This window comes from Hyla sarda, chromosome 6 (assembly GCF_029499605.1).
Source record: "Hyla sarda isolate aHylSar1 chromosome 6, aHylSar1.hap1, whole genome shotgun sequence".
Taxonomy (NCBI): domain Eukaryota; kingdom Metazoa; phylum Chordata; class Amphibia; order Anura; family Hylidae; genus Hyla; species Hyla sarda.
The window spans coordinates 284,442,132-284,462,600 of record NC_079194.1 but is presented as its reverse complement, the minus strand read 5'-3'; positions in this window follow the sequence as shown (position 1 = coordinate 284,462,600).

Here is a 20,469-nt window from a genome sequence, read left to right as displayed (position 1 = left end):
GTGTGTCGGGCATCGAATGTTTGCACTCTTGTGTGCCATTTGAAAAAAGGGAATGCTTTGTGACTGCGTTCGTGATAATGATACCCATGAGAATGAGTCACCCGTCTTCCTGCATGTGGTTTGGCTCAGGCTGACCGGCAACCACGAGAAGGTAGGGTGGGGCCGGATCAGATTAAGGGTTTCGCACAATGTATACAAATATTGTCTCAGACTATGAGGTCCGTTCTGAACAGGAGGACGGTGGTGCACAATACCACACCTGGCTGCTTTATACCAGGGCGGCCGCAATGATCCGAAGCATTGGCGTCTTCAGAATACAGAACTACTACTGGACGCTGATTAGGAAAGGAACCACATATTGGGGAAGATTTAGCAAAATCTCGTAGCGGAAGAGTGGTGTAGTTGCCCATAGCAACCAATCAAATTGATTCTTTCATTTTCTGAGGCCTTTTCAAAAATAAGAAGCGATCCGATTGGTTCATTGGGCACTGCACCACTCGTCCTCACCACACCAATTTTGATAAATCGCTAATCTTCTCCATTTTGTTTACCATGCATGTTGGGGGAGATTTATCAAAACCTGCATAGAGGAAGAGTGGTGCAGTTGCCCATAGCAACCAGATCGCTTTATTTTTGAAAAGCTAGTTGGTTGCTATGGGCAACTGCGCCACGTCTCCTCTACACCGGATTTGATAAATCTCCTCCAGTGTTTTTACCATGTTCTCCCTGTAACTATAGGAAGCACATACTAAGCAGTATTCCAAATATGGCTGCCCCCCCCCCCAAAAAAAATGTATTGGAACTTTGAAGGCCGAAGTGGAGAAGGGTTTCATGGGAACAGCAGTTGAAGGCTGCCCGGGCATGCTGGGAGTTGTAGTTTTGCATAATACTGCTATAGCACAATATTCTTTAACCTGTGGCTCTCAAGCTGTTGCACGCCTATCTGGACATGCTGGGAGTTGTAGTTTTGTAGAAGCAGAAGGCACCTTGGATGGGAAACACTAGTCAAAATAATTACCCAATAATATATAAATTTATATATTAGCCCACAAATTACAAAAAAAATCAGAATCTGAATTCCATAAGGAACATAGATCAGCACTGACACCTGTCGGAGTGTCCTTTGGCCTTGCAGGAATGATGTCACGGGTCCGTTCAGGGTCATTTTGCAGAGTAAGGTTACAAGGTCCCCAGTGTTTTCTTTGATGCACCATACAGACCCCCTAAGGAATTTCAGCTTTACCGGGGGCTATAATATGGCATAAGAAAAGTGTAAAAAAATCATTAAGTCTTTCAATGATCCCTTCCCCTAATAAAAGTTTGAATCACCCGGCATTTCCAAGAATAAAAAAAAACCAGTGTAAATAAAAATAAACATATGTGGTATTGCCGCGTGCGGAAATGTCCGAATTATAAAAATATACCGCTTTTTAAACTGCACGTTCAATGGCGTACGCGCAAAAAAATTCCAAAGTCCAAAATAGCGTATTTTTGGTCACTTTTTATATCATGAAAAGATGAATAAAAAGCGATCAAAAAGTCCTATTAATGCAAAAATGGTACCGTTAAAAACTTCAGATCACGGCGCAAAAAATGAGCCCTCATAGCCCCCAACAATGGAAAAATAAAAAAGTTATAGGGCTCAGAAAATGACAATTTTAAACGTATACATTTTCCTGCATGAATTTATGATTTTTTTCAGTAGTAATACAAAATCAAACCTATATAAGTAGGGGATCATTTTAATCGTATGGACCTAGAGAATAAAGAAAAGGTGTCATTTTTAACGAAAAATGTACTACGTAGAAACGGAAGCCCCCAAAAGTTACTAAATGGCATTTTTTTTTTCAATTTTGTCGCACAATGATTTTTTTTTTTTGCCGTTTCACCGTAGATTTTTGGGTACAATGACTGATGTCATTACAAAGTAGAATTGGTGGCACAAAAAATACGCCATGATACAGATTTTTAGGTGCAAAATTGAAAGAGTCATGATTTTTTAAAAACTGAAATAAAAAAGCGCAAACGCATGCGCTCCGTAGTGTAACACCAAAGGTGAGTTGGTAACGCTAAGTGTGAATTGCGCTTACCACATGAAGTTGTACTCCAACCAAGTACAACAATGGAACAGGGCGAATCATCCACGGGTCTCTGCAGCTTCGCCCCGCTGAAATAGAATCACGATAAAAACAAGCAATCTCCAGGCAGCAGAGCGGGATCAATGGAAGCGCTGAGACCAGATCAGATAAGAAGTTAAAAGGATTTATTTCCCATAATGCAACGCGTTTCACGGTCGCCGCTTCCTCGGGTGACCGTGAAACGCGTTGCATTATGGGAAATAAATCCTTTTAACTTCTTATCCGGTCTCAGCGCTTCCATTGATCCCGCTCTGCTACCTGGAGATTGCTTGTTTTTATCATGATTTTTTAAAGGTAAGGAGGAAAAAACAAAAGTGCAAAAAACGAAAAACGCCTGGTCCTTAAAGGGTTAATCATAAAGTCTGCTGTGGACGTTATTTTCCCTGCCGTTTCTGGGACGGTTGGCAGTAGGACCATTAACACTAAGGAAACCTCACCCTGGCGGCAAAACATTTAAGAGTTAATACCACCAGACCCTGCACTTACATCACTGCAACACCCCAGACACCACAACTCTCCTGGTCGACCACACAGTATTGTATGTAAATAACACTTCCATATAGCTGCCCGAATAACTATTATAAAGTGCGGTACTGTCCTGTCCGCGGCACGTGGCGTCCTGCATCATGGAGTTTACTGCGCTGCACCTACTGTCAAAAATAAAGAGGCCACTAATCGTGAGTGCTCCCTCCCCTGTTCTTTCTCATGCTATTATAAAGTGCATTTACCACAATACATTGGAAAAATAATATATAATGTAATAGTAATTAGAGATGAGCGAACTTACAGTAAATTCGATTAGTCACGAACCTCTCGGCTCGGCAGTTGATGACTTATCCTGCATAAATTAGTTCAGCTTTCAGGAGTTCCGGTGGGCTGGAAAAGATGGATACAGTCCTAGGAAAGAGTCTCCTAGGACTGTATCCACCTTTTCCAGCCCACGGGAGCACCTGAAAGCTGAACTAATTTATGCAGGAAAAGTCATCGAATCGAATTTACTGTAAGTTCGCTCATCTCTAATAGTAATGTAATAGATATACACCAGCTTTTATGATTCTGGGGATAACATCTGTGTTGGTAGGGTATATACTAATGGTCTCCAAACTGGGGACCTCCAGATGTTGCAAAACTACAACTCCCAGCATGCCCGGACAGCCGTTGGCTGTCCGGGCATGCTAGGAGTTGTAGTTTCGCAACATCTGGAGGTCCACAGTTTGGAGACCACTGGTATATATAGACAATAGCATACCTTGATACACTGATTCTCATAACAAACACACAATTCCAGCTACTTCAAGTCATGTACATAAAAAAATTTAATATATATATATTTTTATTTTTTTTTAATTAACCCCGTTGATCTCAATTAGCTCTATGTAAACCAGCAGGATGGATTTTTATTAAAACCGTACTGTTGTCTCTTGCTAACCACAAAGATATTTCCTAGATTTTGGAATTCAAATTAAGAAACCTGTGGGAAAACTACATGCGCATACTGCCCCCTACTGGGAACAAGCTCGTATTGCAGCTCACTCATAAGATGGCTGAATAAAGCGAGAATTCCTGTTTCGGAAGATTTAAGAACACAACAATAAAAATAATAAAAACAATAATAATAATAACTCTTTATAAAGTTCACACAGAGCGGGAGATTTATCAAAACCTGTCCAGAGGAAAAGTTGCCCAGTTGCCCATAGCAACCAATCAGCTTGCTTCTTTCATTTTTAACAAGGCCTCTTCAAAATGAAAGAAGCGATCTGATTGGTTGCTATGGGCAACTGGGCAACTTTTCCTCTGGACAGGTTTTGATAAATCTCCCTCTTTGTGTGAACTTTATAGAGGAAAAGTTGCCCAGTTGCCCATAGCAACCAATCAGCTCGCGTCTTTCATTTTTTAACAAGGCCTCTTCAAAATGAAAGAAGCGATCTGATTGGTTGCTATGGGCAACTGGGCAACTTTTCCTCTGGACAGGTTTTGATAAATCTTCCCCAGATTCCGCAGCGCTGTACACAATAGGTAAAACTTGTAAAGTGCCTCATGCCGTATGGTAGTGCGCAATACAATTACTGTGTCCACATAGGCTGAAATGGGACACGGTGCCGAAACCTAAGAACCATTTGGTTGCGCCAAAAAAATTAAAATAAATGCATGGCAACTATTCTGGATCACCAGAAAATCTTCTTTCCCGATCCTAAATGGTGATTTGACTGGATAAACATTCATGCAAGAATTTTGATTATCTTTTGGGGGTGTTTTACATGCAACAACTTTTAAATTTAATGTTTTCTTCACTTAACTCCTGTCGTTTTAACGAAAGCTCTTTTTGATTCTGAGGTGAGAACAGATAATTGGCTTGGGGCACCCCCTTGGAAATTTTTTTTTTTTTTTTTAAATTAGTGGGACACCCTTACCGAATAATTCTTTATTTGTTAGCTATATGTAGGACCCCCTGTAGGTAGGTAGCTTGGCCCCAGTTTCACCCCTTTTACAGGTGTAGAAGAGTTCAGGCGTGAATAGTTGTAGGGAAATTACAGAGGGGTGTACATGGGTGTCAGAGAGGTGAACAGGAGTGAGGGGTGTAGAGATGTGATAGACGGGTGTACGTGGGTGACAGAGGTGTAGAGGGGGTGTACGTGGGTGACAGAGGTGTAGAGGGGGTGTACGTGGGTGACAGAGGTGTAGAGGGGTGTAGAGGGGTGTACGTGGGTGACAGAGGTGTAGAGGAGTGTACGTGGGTGACAGAGATGTATAGGGGTGTACGTGGGTGACAGAGGTGTAGAGGAGTGTACGTGGGTGACAGAGATGTATAGGGGTGTACGTGGGTGACAGAGGTGTAGAGGAGTGTACATGGATGACAGAGGTGTAGAGGGGTGTACGTGGGTGACAGAGGTGTAGAGGAGTGTACGTGGGTGACAGAGATGTATAGGGGTGTACGTGGGTGACAGAGGTGTAGAGGAGTGTACGTGGGTGACAGAGATGTATAGGGGTGTACGTGGGTGACAGAGGTGTAGAGGAGTGTACATGGATGACAGAGGTGTAGAGGGGTGTACGTGGGTGACAGAGGTGTAGAGGAGTGTACGTGGGTGACAGAGGTGTAGAGGGGTGTACGTGGGTGACAGAGGTGTAGAGGGGTGTACGTGGGTGACAGAGGTGTAGAGGAGTGTACGTGGGTGACAGAGGTGTAGAGGGGTGTACGTGGGTGACAGAGGTGTAGAGGGGTGTACGTGGGTGACAGAGGTGTAGAGGGGTGTACGTGGGTGACAGAGGTGTAGAGGGGTGTACGTGGGTGACAGAGGTGTAGAGGAGTGTACGTGGGTGACAGAGGTGTAGAGGGGTGTACGTGGGTGACAGAGGTGTAGAGGGGTGTACGTGGGTGACAGAGGTGTAGAGGGGTGTACGTGGGTGACAGAGGTGTAGAGGGGTGTACGTGGGTGACAGAGGTGTAGAGGGGTGTACGTGGGTGACAGAGGTGTAGAGGGGTTTACGTGGGTGACAGAGGTGTAGAGGGGGTGTATATGGGTGACAGAGGTGTAGAGGGGTGCACATGGGTGACAGAGGTGTACATGGGTGACAGAGGGGTGTACAGGGGTGTAAAGGTATGACAGGGGAGACAAAGGGGTGTAAAGAGGTGTACAGGACTGATAAGGGGTGTAGAGGGGTGACAGAAAGGAGGGGGTTCAGTACGTGAAGTGGAGTAGGCCTCTGTAAGCACTGCCCCTGCTCTTTCCCTCCATCCACATCATTCTGCTGAGGGACCAGGGAGAGTCCAGAGCTTCTCCACAGGAGGGGAAGGATACACGAGGATTGGAGCTGCAGTATCACCAGTCCTGGCACTGCACACAGACTTCCCTCCCGCCCGGCCTGCACGGCCGTCACTCAAGTGCGCCGGCATGGGCAGAAAAATCTAAAAATGTTAGCGCCATATTTTCCACATCAATGCCTCAGTGTAATGTGTTCTGGACTCCAATGCAGCCCTGGCCGCTGCTCCCCCTTGCAACAGCGCGTCAGAGGCGATCGCCTCATGGGAGCTACAGCCCTGGCAGGAGGCACACTCTAGGGACAGTAGCACATGCACTGCGCATGCGCTACGTGTGACCCTACCCTTAAATGTGCCCATAATCCCAGACAACCCTTTTAGGAGGAGAGAGAAAAATTTCGGATTAAAAAAACAGTCCTGCTAGATTAAGGATATGAAAATGAAAGAAAAGACAAGAGGAATTATGTCCCATATATTAAATTACAATTTATTTAAAATATACTAAGATGTCTTCTGCAGGGCCCTTGCATGGTGTGCTAAAAATCATAATATGCAGACTTGTGAAAATTGCTGACAGAAATGAATTCCCCATTTGGCATACAGTCTTACTGGGAGGGCTTAGAGACCCTCCACTTGATATTAGTACATTGTATTGAAACAGAAATAGGATGACGATTTTCTGCGCACTGATGTTATATAGTGATCCAGCGTTAATCCAATGTGATGGCTCGGGTGGTGCCGTGCTGTGTTAGAAACCAAAAATAAAGTTAGTGGGTGCCGGCAGGTGCAGTACCCCTATATTTCTGTCCCACTCTACCCCAATGGCGCAGGGCTATGTGCAGTGCCGGAGTCCCCTGGTGCTCTCCCACGGCGGCACAGGGATAATGTGGTATAGGTTCCAAGTGGGGTAGGGGGTTGGCACCAGGTGCCTCTTACCAGTATCGGGTAAGTCTCCTCGGGATGTACTTCAGTGTTGGCAGGTCAGCGGAGTAGATGAAGTCTGTGGAGCGCGCGCTCTGCTTCTCTGTTTGCGGTGGAAATGAGAACAATGCGAATTCTCTGGTTTTGACAAAGATAGGGTAGACGCGTTTTGGGGAGCCAGGCCTCCCTTTTTCAATAGCTAGTAATGGTGTGGAGGAGTCTGCACTGTTTCTCAACCAGGATGACTCCAGGTGTTCCAAAACTACAACTTGAAGCACCCTGGTTGAGAAACAGTGTCAGACACACTTTCCTAATTTCACCAATTGTATTACTATAAGTGGTGCCAGGACTCACAGAGAGAGAGCTCTGCCAGATCATCCAAAAACATGGAATGGGCTACCGTCACAAAGCTGGCAAAGGGGGTGCGAACTCTGCCAGGAATTTTTTTTTTTTTAAGGGTAAATGTCATCTAGAGATGAGCGAACTTGCATCTAATGGTATTATCTGCGTTATATAAAAAGTTTTTGTTGATGACAGTAGAGATGAGCGAACTTACAGTAAATTCGATTCGTCACAAACTTCTCGGCTCGGCAGTTGATGACTTTTCCTGCATAAATGAGTTCAGCCTTCAGGTGCTCTAGTGGGCTGGAAAAGGTGGATACAGTCCTAGGAAAGAGTCTCCTAGGACTGTATCCACCTTTTCCAGCCCACGGGAGCACCTGAAAGCTGAACTAATTTATGCAGGAAAAGTTATCAACTGCCGAGCCGAGAAGTTCGTGACGAATCAAATTTACTGTAAGTTCGCTCATCTCTACTGTCATCAACAAAAACTTTTTATATAACGCAGATAATACCATTAGATGTATATTTGTAATATATATATATATATATATATATATATATATATATATATATATATATATAGGTTAAAAAAAAGTGTATATTTTTGTCCCTGCAGCTATTGTCTGTGTGTCTCTATGAGGAGTCCAAATACAGTGACCCCCCCCCCCCCCCCGACCTACCATGGCCCCGACATACGATCATTTCAACATACAATGGCCTCTCAGAGGCAGCATCAACATACGAAGCTTTTGTATGTCGGGGCCATCGCATAAACGGCTATCCGGCAGCACAGACTGCTTCACCTGCCACCGGATAACCGTTTACGGTGCCCCGTGTGGTCCGCTGACGATCACTTACCTGTCCTCGGGGCTCCGGCGCGTCCTCTTCGGGATCCCCTGCATTGTCGGCGCTCTCCATCATCGTCATCACGTCGCTGCGCACGTCGTCCTGTCATCTAATAGGAGCGGCGTGCGTAGTGCTGTGAGAGCGAGTATGCCGGGGAAGCAGAGGCCTTGCCGGAGCATCGGGGACACCCCGGGGACGCGGCGACAGCGATGGAAGGCGACATCCAGGGCAGCGGTGACGGTCCGAAGCGGCGGGGACAGGTGAGTATAACCTCCAATACCAGTGGTCTTCAACCTGCGGACCTCCAGACGTTGCAAAACTACAACTCCCAGCATGCCCGGACAGCCGTTGGCTGTCCGGGCATGCTGGGTGTTGTAGTTTTGCAACATCTGGAGGTCCGCAGGTTGTAGACCACTGTCCTATACTTTACATTGCACGGATCCCTCAACATTCCATGGTTTCAACAAACGATGGTCCATTTGGAACGGATTACCATTGTATGTTGAGGGACCACTGTACAGGAAGTGAGGGTGGACAAGCAGGGCTCTGTGACATGCTATGGGCTCATACAAGGATGATTAACAAGCCAGGAGTCTGCACAGATCCCCGCTTCTCCTATCCTCACTTCCTGTTTTTGGACTCCTCATAGAGACACACAGGCCATAACTACAGGGACAGCATTTTTTCACCCAAAAATAAACACATTTTTTAACCAATGTATATTACAAAAATACATATAATGGTATTATCTATATTATATAAAAAGTTTTTATTGACGACAGGTACACTTTAAAGTTTTTTTTTTTTAATGATCTCCATACTTTAACCTCGTGAGCCAATTTCCATTTCTATTCAGGAATTGAAAGTCCTTTTTTACTGTAATCCCAATACAAAAAGCAAAGACTTTGCTATCCAGATTACAGGGCAACAATCCCTGGGGGGTGGCGAGAAAGTGCGGGGGAACCAATAAGTGCATTCTGGAATGTATTGTCCGTAAAGAGGAGAAGGCAGAGATAGGAGATGTTTTAGATTAGCGGAGCCCAGGGGTGTGTCTGCTAGGAAAACAATGGCGGCCTTCAGGCAGCACGGAGTCAGACATTACTGGACATAGAAGGCATTTGTTATCCCCATGGGACATATCAAAAGGGAATTGCTAAAGCTGTAAACATAGAAGAGTTCAGTACAACACACACCGATCATCTGGACTTGGAATAGGAACACATTTAACCCTTTCACTATTAGGGCCCGTTCACACATCTGGATTTTCTGCAGCTAAAAATCCGAAATAATAGGAGAGTTGCCGATATTCCATGGACCCATTGAATTAAATAGTAGCAAAATCTGCTGTGGAAAATTCGCCCATGTGAACACCCCCTTTAAAAAGGGTGCTACCCATCTACTTAACCCCTTAAGGACCCAGCCATTCCCGGCCATTTTTTGCACATCAGGACCCGGCCATTTTTTGCACATCTGACCACTGTCACTTTAAACATTAATAACTCTGGAATGCTTTTAGTTATCATTCTGATTCCGAGATTGTTTTTTCGTGACATATTCTACTTTAACATAGTGGTAAAATTTTGTGGTATCTTGCATCCTTTCTTGGTGAAAAATCCCAAAATTTTATGAAAAATTTGAAAATTTTGGATTTTTCTAACTTTGAAGCTCTCTGCTTGTAAGGAAAATGGATATTCCAAATAATTATTTTTTTTATTCACATATACAATATGTCTATTTTATGTTTGCATCATAAAATTTATGAGTTTTTACTTTTGGAAGACACCAGAGGGCTTCAAAGTTCAGCAGCAATTTTCCAATTTTTCACAAAATTTCCAAACTCACAATTTTTCATGGACCAGTTCAGGTTTGAAGTGGATTTGAAGGGTCTTCATATTAGAAATACCCCACAAATGACCCCATTATAAAAACTGCACCCCCCAAAGTATTCAAAATGACATTCAGTCCGCGTTTTAACCCTTTAGGTGTTTCACAGGAATAGCAGCAAAGTGAAGGAGAAAATTCACAATCTCCATTTTTTACACTCGCATGTTCTTGTAGACCCAATTTTTGAATTTTTACAAGGGGTAAAAGGAGAAAATGTATACTTATATTTGTAGCCCAATTTCTCTCGAGTAAGCACATACCTCTTATGTCTATGTAAAGTGTTCGGCGGGCGCAGTAGAGGGCTCAGAAGCGAAGGAGCGACAAGGGGATTTTGGAGAGTACGTTTTTTTGAAATGGTTTTTGGGGGGCATGTTGCATTTAGGAAGCCCCTATGGTGCCAGAACAGCAAAAATCCCCCACATGGCATACCATTTTGGAAACTAGACCCCTTGAGGTACGTAACAAGGAATAAAGTGAGCCTTAATACCCCACAGGAGTTTCACTACTTTTGCATATGTAAAAAAATAAAAATAAAATTTCACTAAAATGTGTGTTTCCCCCCAAATTTCACATTTTTGCAAGGGTTAATAGCAAAAAATACCCCCCAAACATTGTAACCCCATCTCTTCTGAGTATGAAGGTACCCCATAAGTTGACCTGAGGTGTACTATGGGTGAACTACAATGCTCAGAAGAGAAGGAGTCATATTTGGCTTTTTGAGAGCAAATTTTGCTCGGGGGCATGTCGCATTTAGGAAGCCCCTATGGTGCCAGGACAGCAAAAATCCCCCACATGACATACCATTTTGGAAACTAGACCCCTTGAGGTACGTAACAAGGAATAAAGTGAGCCTTAATACCCCACAGGAGTTTCACTACTTTTGCATATGTAAAAAAATAAAAATAAAATTTCACTAAAAGGTGTGTTTCCCCCCCCCCAAATTTCACATTTTTGCAAGGGTTAATAGCAGAAAATACCCCCAAAATTTGTAACCCCATCTCTTCTGAGTATGGAGGTACCCCATAAGTTGACTTGAAGTGCACTACGGGCGAACTACAATGCTCAGAAGAGAAGGAGTCATATTTGGCTTTTTGAGAGCAAATTTTGCTCGGGGGGCATGTCGCATTTAGGAAGCCCATATGGTGCAAGGACAGCAAAATAACCCCGACATGGCATACCATTTTGGAAACTAGACCCCTTGAGGAATGTAAGAAGGCGTAAAGTGAGCATTTACCCCCCACTGGTGTCTGTCATATCTTTGGAACAGTGGGCTGTACAACATTTTTTATTTGCACAGCCCACTCTTCCAAAGATCTGTCAGACACCTGTGGGGTGTAAATTCTCACTGCACCCCTCATTACATTCCGTGAGGGGTGTAGCTTCCGAAATGGGGTCACATGTGGTTTTTTTTTTTTTTTGCGTTTGTCAAAACCGCTGTAACAATCAGCCACCCCTGTGCAAATCACCTCAAATGTACATGGCGCACTCTCCCTTCTGGGCCTTGTTGTGTGCCCCCAGAGCAGTTTGCGCCCACATATGGGGTATCTCCGTAGTCAGGAGAAATTGCATTACAAATTTTGGGGGGCTTTTTTCCCCTTTACCTCTTGTCAAAATGAAAAGTATAGGGCAACACCAGCATGTTAGTGTAAAAAGTTTATTTTTTTTACACTAACATGCTGGTGTAGACCCCAACTTCCCCTTTTCATAAGGGGTGAAAGGAGAAAAAGACCCCCAAGATTTGTTAGTCAATTTCTCCCCAGTACGGCGATACCCCATATGTGACCCTAAACTGTTGCCTTGAAATACGACAGGGCTCCAAAGTGAGAGCGCCATGCGCATTTGAGGCCTAAATTAGGGACTTGCATAGGGGTGGACATAGGGGTATTCTACGCCAGTGATTCCCAAACAGGGTGCCTCCAGCTGTTGCAAAACTCCCAGCATGCCTGGACAGTCAACGGCTGTCCGGCAATTCTGGGAGTTGTTGTTTTGCAACAGCTGGAGGCTCCATTTTGAAAACAGTGGCGTACCAGACGTTTTTCATTTTTATTGGGGAGGGGAGGAGGGCTGTGTAGGGATATGTGTATATGTAGTGTTTTTTACTTTTTATTTTATTTTATTTTGTGTTAGTGTAGTGTTTTTAGGGTACAGTCACACGGGCGGGGGTTACAGCGAGTTTGAGCTGCCGCGCAAAATTTGCTGCATTGCAAACTTGCAGCCCGATACTCACTGTAAGCTCCCTGCCCATGTGAATGTACCCTGTACATTCACAGGGGGGGGACCTCCAGCTGTTGCAAAACTACTACTCCCAGCATGCCTGAGAATGTTTGGGAGTTGTGGTTTTGCAACAGCTGGAGACACACGGGTTGGGAAACACTGAGTTAGGAAACAATGTTTCCCAACCAGTGTGCCTCCAGCTGTTGCAAAACCACAACTCCAAAACATTCTCAGGCATGCTGGGAATAGTAGTTCGGCAACATCTTTAGAGCCAGATGTTGCCGAACTACAACTCCCAGCATGCTTGGAGTTGTAGTTTTGCAACATCTGGAGGACTACAGTTTGCAGACCACTAATACAGTGGTTCCCAATCTGTGCCCTTCCAGATGTTGCAAAACTACAACCCCCAGTATGCCAAAACTGTCCAGGCATGCTGGGAGTTGTAGTTCTGCAACATCTGAAGGGCCAGATGTTACAGCACTACAACTCCCAGCATGCCTGGACAGTAAGGGCATGCTGAGGATGTGTAGTTTTGCAACATCTGGAAGGGCACAGTGGTCCAAAAACTGTGGACCTCCAGATGTTGCAAAACTGCAACTCCCAGCATGCCCAGACGCCAAGGGCTGTCTGGGCATGCTGGGAGTTGTAGTTTACAAGGTCCTATTACAGCAATGCATGTCGCTTTACGGCGACGTGCATTGCTGTAAAGGGCCCGACCGCGGCTGAAGATCTACTCACCTGTCGCCGCCGCCGCCATCTTCCTCGCCGGGATCCGGGTCTTCAGGGACGAGGTAAGTACCGGGGCCGGTCCCCAGCACTCCCCCGTCCCCCGCAGCGTCCTCCGCTCTTCCTCCCGTCCTCTCCGGACTTTCAGGGGCCGGGCAGGGCAGGAGGAAGTAACCGCCCCCCCTCCTGCGATTGGTCGGTTAACTAACCGACAGATCGCAGGGTATAGGAGGAGGTGGCCGGCTTGCGGCGATTTGTGGCGATCGCCGACATGGGGGGCCTACATGGCCCCCCTCGGCGTTTGCCCTGGATGCCTGCTGAAGGATTTCAGCAGGCATCCAGTTCCGATCTCTGCCCGGCGCGCGGCAGAGACCGGAAAACGCCAGGACGTACGGGGACGTCCTGGGTCCTTAAGAGGTTAAAGGAGATGTCCTGCCCGGGCTACAAAAAAAAGGAGAAAAACTTTCACTTACCTTCCTACGTTCCTCTGGAACTCCGCAACAGCTGATCTGTCTGCTTCCTTTAGCCAGGTAGGTCACACGGCGCTTCAGCCTATCACCGGCCGCAGCAATGTCCCACCTCGGCCATGTGACAGACCAATGTCCCGCCTCGGCCGGTGATAGGTTGAAGCACCGTGTGACGTACCGGGCTAAAGGAAGCAGACAGATCAGCTGTTGCGGAGCTCCGGGGGAACATATGGAGGCAAGTGGAAGCTTGTTTTGTCTTTTTTTTGAAGCCCAGAATAGAAAAAGTCTGCGCCGGACCTCTCCTTTAAATAGGTAGAAAAGCAGCCAGACAAAATATGTAGCAGTACTTCTACATGTGATCGTACCCCAAAAAATGTACTCCAGAGGAAAATTCTAATCAACTTGTACCAGAAAGTCACAGATTTGTAAATTACTTCCTTATAAAAATACTAACCCTTTCAGTACTTACCTGCTGTATGCTCCAGAGGAAGTTGTGTATTTTTTTTCTAGTCTGACCACAGTGCTCTCTGCTGACACCTCTGTCCGTGTCAGGAATTGTCCAGAGCAGGAGCAACTCCCCATAGTAAACCTCTCCTGCTCTGGACAGTTCCTGACATGGACAGAGGTGTCAGCAGAGAGCACTGTGGTCAGACTGGAAAGAGCTACACAACTTCCTGTGGAGCATACAGCAGCTGATAAGTACTGGAAGGATTGAGATTAAATAGAAGTAATTTACAATTTTCTGGTTTAAATTTATTTTTTCCTGTAAAGGGGATTTTATCCTGAGAAATCACCATTACCAACCCCCCCCCCCCCCCCCCCCCCCCCCCCAATCGGTGCAGTCTCCTTTAACAGCGTTTTCTTTAACCCTTACTAGTAAATATACTACTTTTTGACATGACCCAGGCGAGTAGCTCCAAGGAAACACATAAGGCCATGCCCACCCTGCTGTATGGGACCTCCTTTGGTTGTTCTTTTTGACTTGATTGAGTTATTGTTCAGATGACAATCATGGACACTGCATTATCACTGTTCTCTATTATGTTAATGATGTCCTATTAGTAGAAGTCAAAGCGGCTATTTCATAGCTTTCATTCCAAGTTTGGGGTGGAGGGTGAAAAAATGTACAGATGCCATTCAAATAACCGATAAAAAATCTAAATAAAATGCACTATAAAAAAAAATAATCTCAGAGGCTACTATCGGGTAGTGTACTCCCTTATGAGAGATTGTTGCACGTTAGAAATTTTTTCCAGTTATGTCAGGCCATATGTGCACAGTGGACATGGTGCAGACAGAACACCAGTACCAGTAATGTGAAAGACCTGCTACGGCCACATGTATTCAAGTCCCATGATGCACCTAAACTAGTTCTTTCTTTGCATACACAGCCCTAGATAAGGGCCGGGCGGGCGCAGGACAGGTACAATATAGGCTGCATCAGTCAGAAGTAGAGATGAGCGAACTTACAGTAAATTTGATTCGTCACGAACTTCTCGGCTCGGCAGTTGATGACTCATCCTGCGTAAATTAGTTCAGCCTTCAGGTGCTCCGGTGGGCTGGAAAAGGTGGATACAGTCCTAGGAAAGAGTCTCCTAGGACTGTATCCACCTTTTCCAGCCCACCGGAGCACCTGAAGGCTGAACTAATTTATGCAGGATAAGTCATCAACTGCTGAGCCGAGAAGTTCGTGACGAATCAAATTTACTGTAAGTTCGCTCATCTCTAGTCAGAAGATTAGGTTTCAATGTGCCAATGTAGGGGTACTCCGTTTTAAACATCTTATCCTCTATCCCAGTTTTTCCCAATCAGGGTGCCTCCAGCTGTTGCAAAACTAAAACTCCCAGCATGCCCGGACAGCCGTTGGCTGTCCGGGCATGCTGAGAGTTGTAGTTTTGCAACAGCTGGAGGCACCCTGGTTGGGAAACACTGCCCTATCCAAAAGGACAGGGGATAAGACGGTAGATCGTGGGGGTCCCGCCGCTGGGGACACCTGCGATCTCCAGGCTGGCAGCGGCCGCGTCCAGAACATGAAAGAGCAGCCAGAGTGACAGCTGGTACACAGCCGTTACGCCTCCTCCCATAGACCTGAATGAAGGGGGCACGTCGGCCCGCATCACCAGCCATTGGCACGGAGCGGCATTCTCTCCGTGCACCGAATGAGGGGCGCCATGCCGGAGATCGTGGTGGGGGGGGGGGGGGGTTCCCCGCAATCTAACATCTTATCCCCTATCCTTTGGATAGGGGATAAGATGTTTACAGCGGAGTACCCCTTTAACACCTTAAGGACTCAGACAATTTTATTTTTACGTTTTTGTTTTTTTCCTCCTCGCCTTTAAAAAAAAATCATAATTCTTTTATAATTTTCATCCACAGACCAGTATGAGGGCTTATTTTTTGCACGACCAGTTGTCCATTGTAATGCCATCACTCACTATACCATAAAATGTATGGCGCAACCCAAAAAAATACTATTTGTGTGGGGAAATTAAAAAGAAAACCGCAATTTAGCAAATTTTTAAAGGTTTTGTTTTCACGCCGTACAATGTACGATAAAAATGACATGTGTTCTTCATTGTTTGGGTCAATACAATTAAAATGATACCCATGATAACATACTTTTCTATTACTGTTGCGCAAAAAAAAATCTATAACCTTTTAATTTTTCCGTATAAGCAGCGGTATGAGGGCTCAATTTTTGCGCTGTGATCTGTACTTTTTATTGATAATATATTTTTACGTTCTCGCCGTTCACCGTACGGTATCATTAACATTTTATTTTAATAGTTCGGATATTTACGCACGCGGCGATACCAAATAAGTATATAAACTACTATTTATTTATTTATACACTTTTTGGGGGCAAAATAGGGAAAATGGGACAATTTACCGTATTTTTCGCCGGTGTATAAGACGCACCCTATTTTTAATCTAAAAAATTAAAGATTTTGAACCCAATAGTGGTCTTCAACCTGCGGACCTCCAGATGTTGCAAAACTAACTCCCAGCATGCCCGGACAGCCGTTGGCTGTCCGGGCATGCTGGGAGTTGTAGTTTTGCAACATCTGGAGGTCCACAGACTGAAGACCACTGCAGGAGGTAATACTCACGTGTCCCCGCCGCTCCGGACCAGTCACCGCTGCCCTGGATGTCGCTCCATCGCTGTCGCCGCGTCCCCGTCTCTCTGCTGCCGGCCTGCTGCTGAACGTCTCTGCTGCCGGCCGGGTATCCTCGCTCTCAGTCGCCGTCATCACGTCGTTACACACGCCGACGCACGTACGCGACGACGAGGAAGGAGAGCGCTGGCCACACAGGGGATCCCTGAACGGAGAAGACACCGAGGAGGCAGGTAAGGTCCCTCCCGGTGTCCTGTAAGCACTAACCCGGCTATTCAGTTGGGCTGTTCGGGACCGCCGCGGTGAAATCGCGGCGGTCCCGAACAGCCGGGTTAGTGTCACTTTCCCTTCAGACGCGGCGGTCAGCTTTGATCGCTGCATCTGAAGGGTTAATACAGGGCATCACCGCGATAGGGGTGTATTCGCCGTATAAGACGCACCGACTTTTTCCCCCCAGTTTTGGGGAAGAAAAAGTGCGTCTTATATGGCGAAAAATACGTTACGTTTTTATTGGGGGAGGGGGTTTTTCACATTATTTTTACTTTTTATTTTTGCTCTTTAATAGTCCACATAGGGGACTATTTATAGCACTCATTTGATTGCTAATACTGTTCAGTCCTAGGCATAGGACATAGCACTGATCAGTGTTATCGGTCATCTTCTGCTCTGATCTGGTCAATCACAGACCAGAGCAGGAGATCCGTGGAAGGCAGCGGAGGCAGGTGAGGGGACCTCCGACTGCCGTTCTGGATGATCGGATCGCCCAGGCAGCGTTGCGGCCAATCCAATCATCCATTTTAGTGACAGTGATGCTGCAGATGCCATGATCTGTATTGATCACAGCATCTGAGGGGTTAATGGCTGACATCCGTGCGATCGTGGATGTCTTCCATTACCGGCGGGTCCCTGGCTGCTATCAGCAGCCAGGACCTGCCACGCATTACTCCGATGCCCGCGGTTATGCACAGGACATAAAATGTACGTCCTGGTGCATTAAGTACCAGCTCGCCAGGACATACACTTACGTCCGGCGTCATTAAGGGGTTAAGGATTGATAGACTTACACAGAGCTCTACCCAGAGTATATGGATGCGGCATGTAAAGTATCCGTAGCTGGACCAGTGATCCAGCAGACACCAAAAGGAAGTGCGAATTCAATACCCCCATGTGTTTCATACAATGCACAAAACTTGATTTTACTGTACTTGTCTACTTTTCGCCCTTTAGGTTGCACTTTTAGAACTGTATCAGATTTACCTTTTTTTCATCCCTCGAAATTAATACTTATAGGAGTTACCCAGTATTAAGCTGCACGCACACCACGTTTTTGCAATACAGTTCTCGTATCAAGTTTTTGATGAACGGATTCGTAAAACCTGACTAAACTGTAGCAAAACGTGTGTACAAATTAAGCCGTATACAGTTTGAAAAATTATGTCCGGTTGCATTAGTTTAAGACAAAAAAGTGTTTTTAACTTTTCACTCCATTATGAATAAAGTTTCACTTGTTTGATTGAAATTCCAAGAAAAAAAAAATGTGCAAAGTCAAAAGCCGTATGGTGCAAATTGGATGGAACCGTACGCACATACGGTTCCCATTGACTGACATGTTAAAAAATAAAAAATAAAAGTTGAAAACTTTTTTCACCCAGACCAAAAAAACTGTGGTAGGCTACGGTTTTGGGTACAGGGGGATAATAAAAAAAAAAAAAAAAAATTTACAAAGACACAAAACTGATGCAACCTATGCATTATTTGGCACAGTTTTCAATACGGTTTTCACATATACGGGAACTGTATTGCAAAGCGTGGTGTGAATACATCCTTAGGAAAAATAGTGCTGTGCTTGGGACAGCTGTGTTTTTTCTGAGGTTGTATTGTGGCATTAGGCCATGTTCACGCGTCGGAATTTCCGTGCCGGATTACACGTTGGGAGTTCTGCACGGAAATTGCACTGCAGCAGAGTCCTATTGAATTCAACATGATTCTGCTGCGCATGGTGGAATTTCTGTGCCAGATTTTATTTTCAGTGTTCACACAAAGAATAAACACGTTCATTCGTTGCGCAGTCTATGAGATGGCGCATTCCTGTGCGGTCCTAGCACCGGACTATTATGCCGGCACCCCCACAGTGTCCGGAATATCAGCATGGAGACTCTGGAGTGTGAACATGGCCTCAAAACTCCATTCATAGTCAACAGAACGGAGATGCAATACCCTACACAAGGGAAAAAAGGTTACTTCATTCTTCTAACACTGAATAATCCCTTGGGGTTACTCCACTGGAAAAGCTTCTTTAAATGAACTGGTGCCAGAAAGTTACAGATTTGTAAATTACTTCCTTCCAGTACTTAGCTGCTGTATGATATACAGGAAGTTTTTTTTTTTGTCTGACCACAGTGCTCTCTGCTGACACCTCAGGATAGGTTTCCTATGGGGATTTGCTCCTACTCTGGACAGTTCCTGACATGGACAGAGGTGTCAGAAGAGAGCACTGTGGACAAAAAAAGAAAAAATAGAATAGAACTTCCTCTGGAGCATACACAGGACTCGAGTCCTGCAGGAACGGCGTTCCTTTGCTTTTTTCCAGAGGAGGAATGCCATCCGTTACATTAGTCCTGCAGGACCGACCTCTGAATTACAGTGACCCCCCCCCCCGACCTACGATGGCCCCGACATATGATGAAATTGACATACAATGCTTTTTTTATGTCGGGGCCATCGCATTAAGTGCTATCCGGCAGCGCCAAATGCTTAAGCTGCCGCCGGATAGCAGCTTAATGTTCCCTGTGTGGTGCGGTAAGTATTACTTACCCCTCCACGATGCTCCGGGGTGCCCTCCGGGTCCAGCGCTGGTCTTCCGGTGTCTTCTCGGCCCTCTCCGATGACGTCAATACGCTGCTGCGCACGTCATCCAATAGGAATGGGGTACGCAGCGGCCTAATGATGTCGCTACGCAGGCCCGGAGAAGACAGCGGAGAAGACAGCGGAGGCCCGGGGACACCATCTCGAGCGGCGGGGACAGGCGAGTACAGCTTCCTATACTTTGCATTGCACGAATCCCTCAACATACGATGGATTCGACAAACGATGGCACGTTTGGAACAAATTACCATCGTATGTTGAGGGACCACTGTATTCTTACCCTCCCTCCATCTCCTCCCCCGGCCAGGACTGCTAGATGCTGGAGGTGTAGGACCTGTGATGATGTCACCGTCACATGTTGGGGGCGGAGCTTAGCTGTGGAAGATCATGGCTGAAGGACCTGTGTAATGCTGTGGAGGAGGCGGGGCTGAGCTGGAGGAGAGGTCACATGTCACCCCAGTAAGATAATCACATGGAAGGAGATTTGTTACAGTGTGTCACCCCAGTAAGGTAATTACATGGAAGATTTGTTACAGTGTGTCACCCCAGTAGTAAGGAGATTACATGAGGAGGAGGTTTGTTCCAGTGTGTCACCCCAGTAGTAAGGAGAATACATGAGGAGGAGGTTTGTTCCAGTGTGTCACCCCAGTAGTAAGGAGAATACATGAGGAGGAGGTTTGTTCCAGTGTGTCACCCCAGAAGTAAGGAGATTACATGAGGAGGTTAGTGTGTTACTCTTATCCTCCGTAGGCAGCTGTATGCCTGTGGCCTGTAAGAATCCTGGAACCGTGAAGGATGTCAAGTCTTAGCTTGGACATTTTCGTATTTTTTTTGCGCAAACTGGGGGGGGGGGGTTATTAGAAACCCTGGGTGAGTTCCCACACCTTTTTTTTTTTTTTTTTTTTTTTTTTTTAAGTACTGAAAGGATTAAGATTTTTAAATAGAAGTAATTTATAAATCTTTAACTCTGGCACCAGTTTTGTTTTCCAGTGGAGTACCCCTTTAAAGGGGTACTCTGGTGAAACAAATTTTTATATATCAACTGGCTCAAGAAAGTTATACAGATTTGTAAAGCACTTCTATTGAAAAATCTTAATCCTTCCAGTACTTAGCTGCTGTATGCTATAGAGGAAATTGTGTAGTTCTCACCAGTCTGACCACAGTGCTCTCTGCTGACACCTCTGTCCATGTCA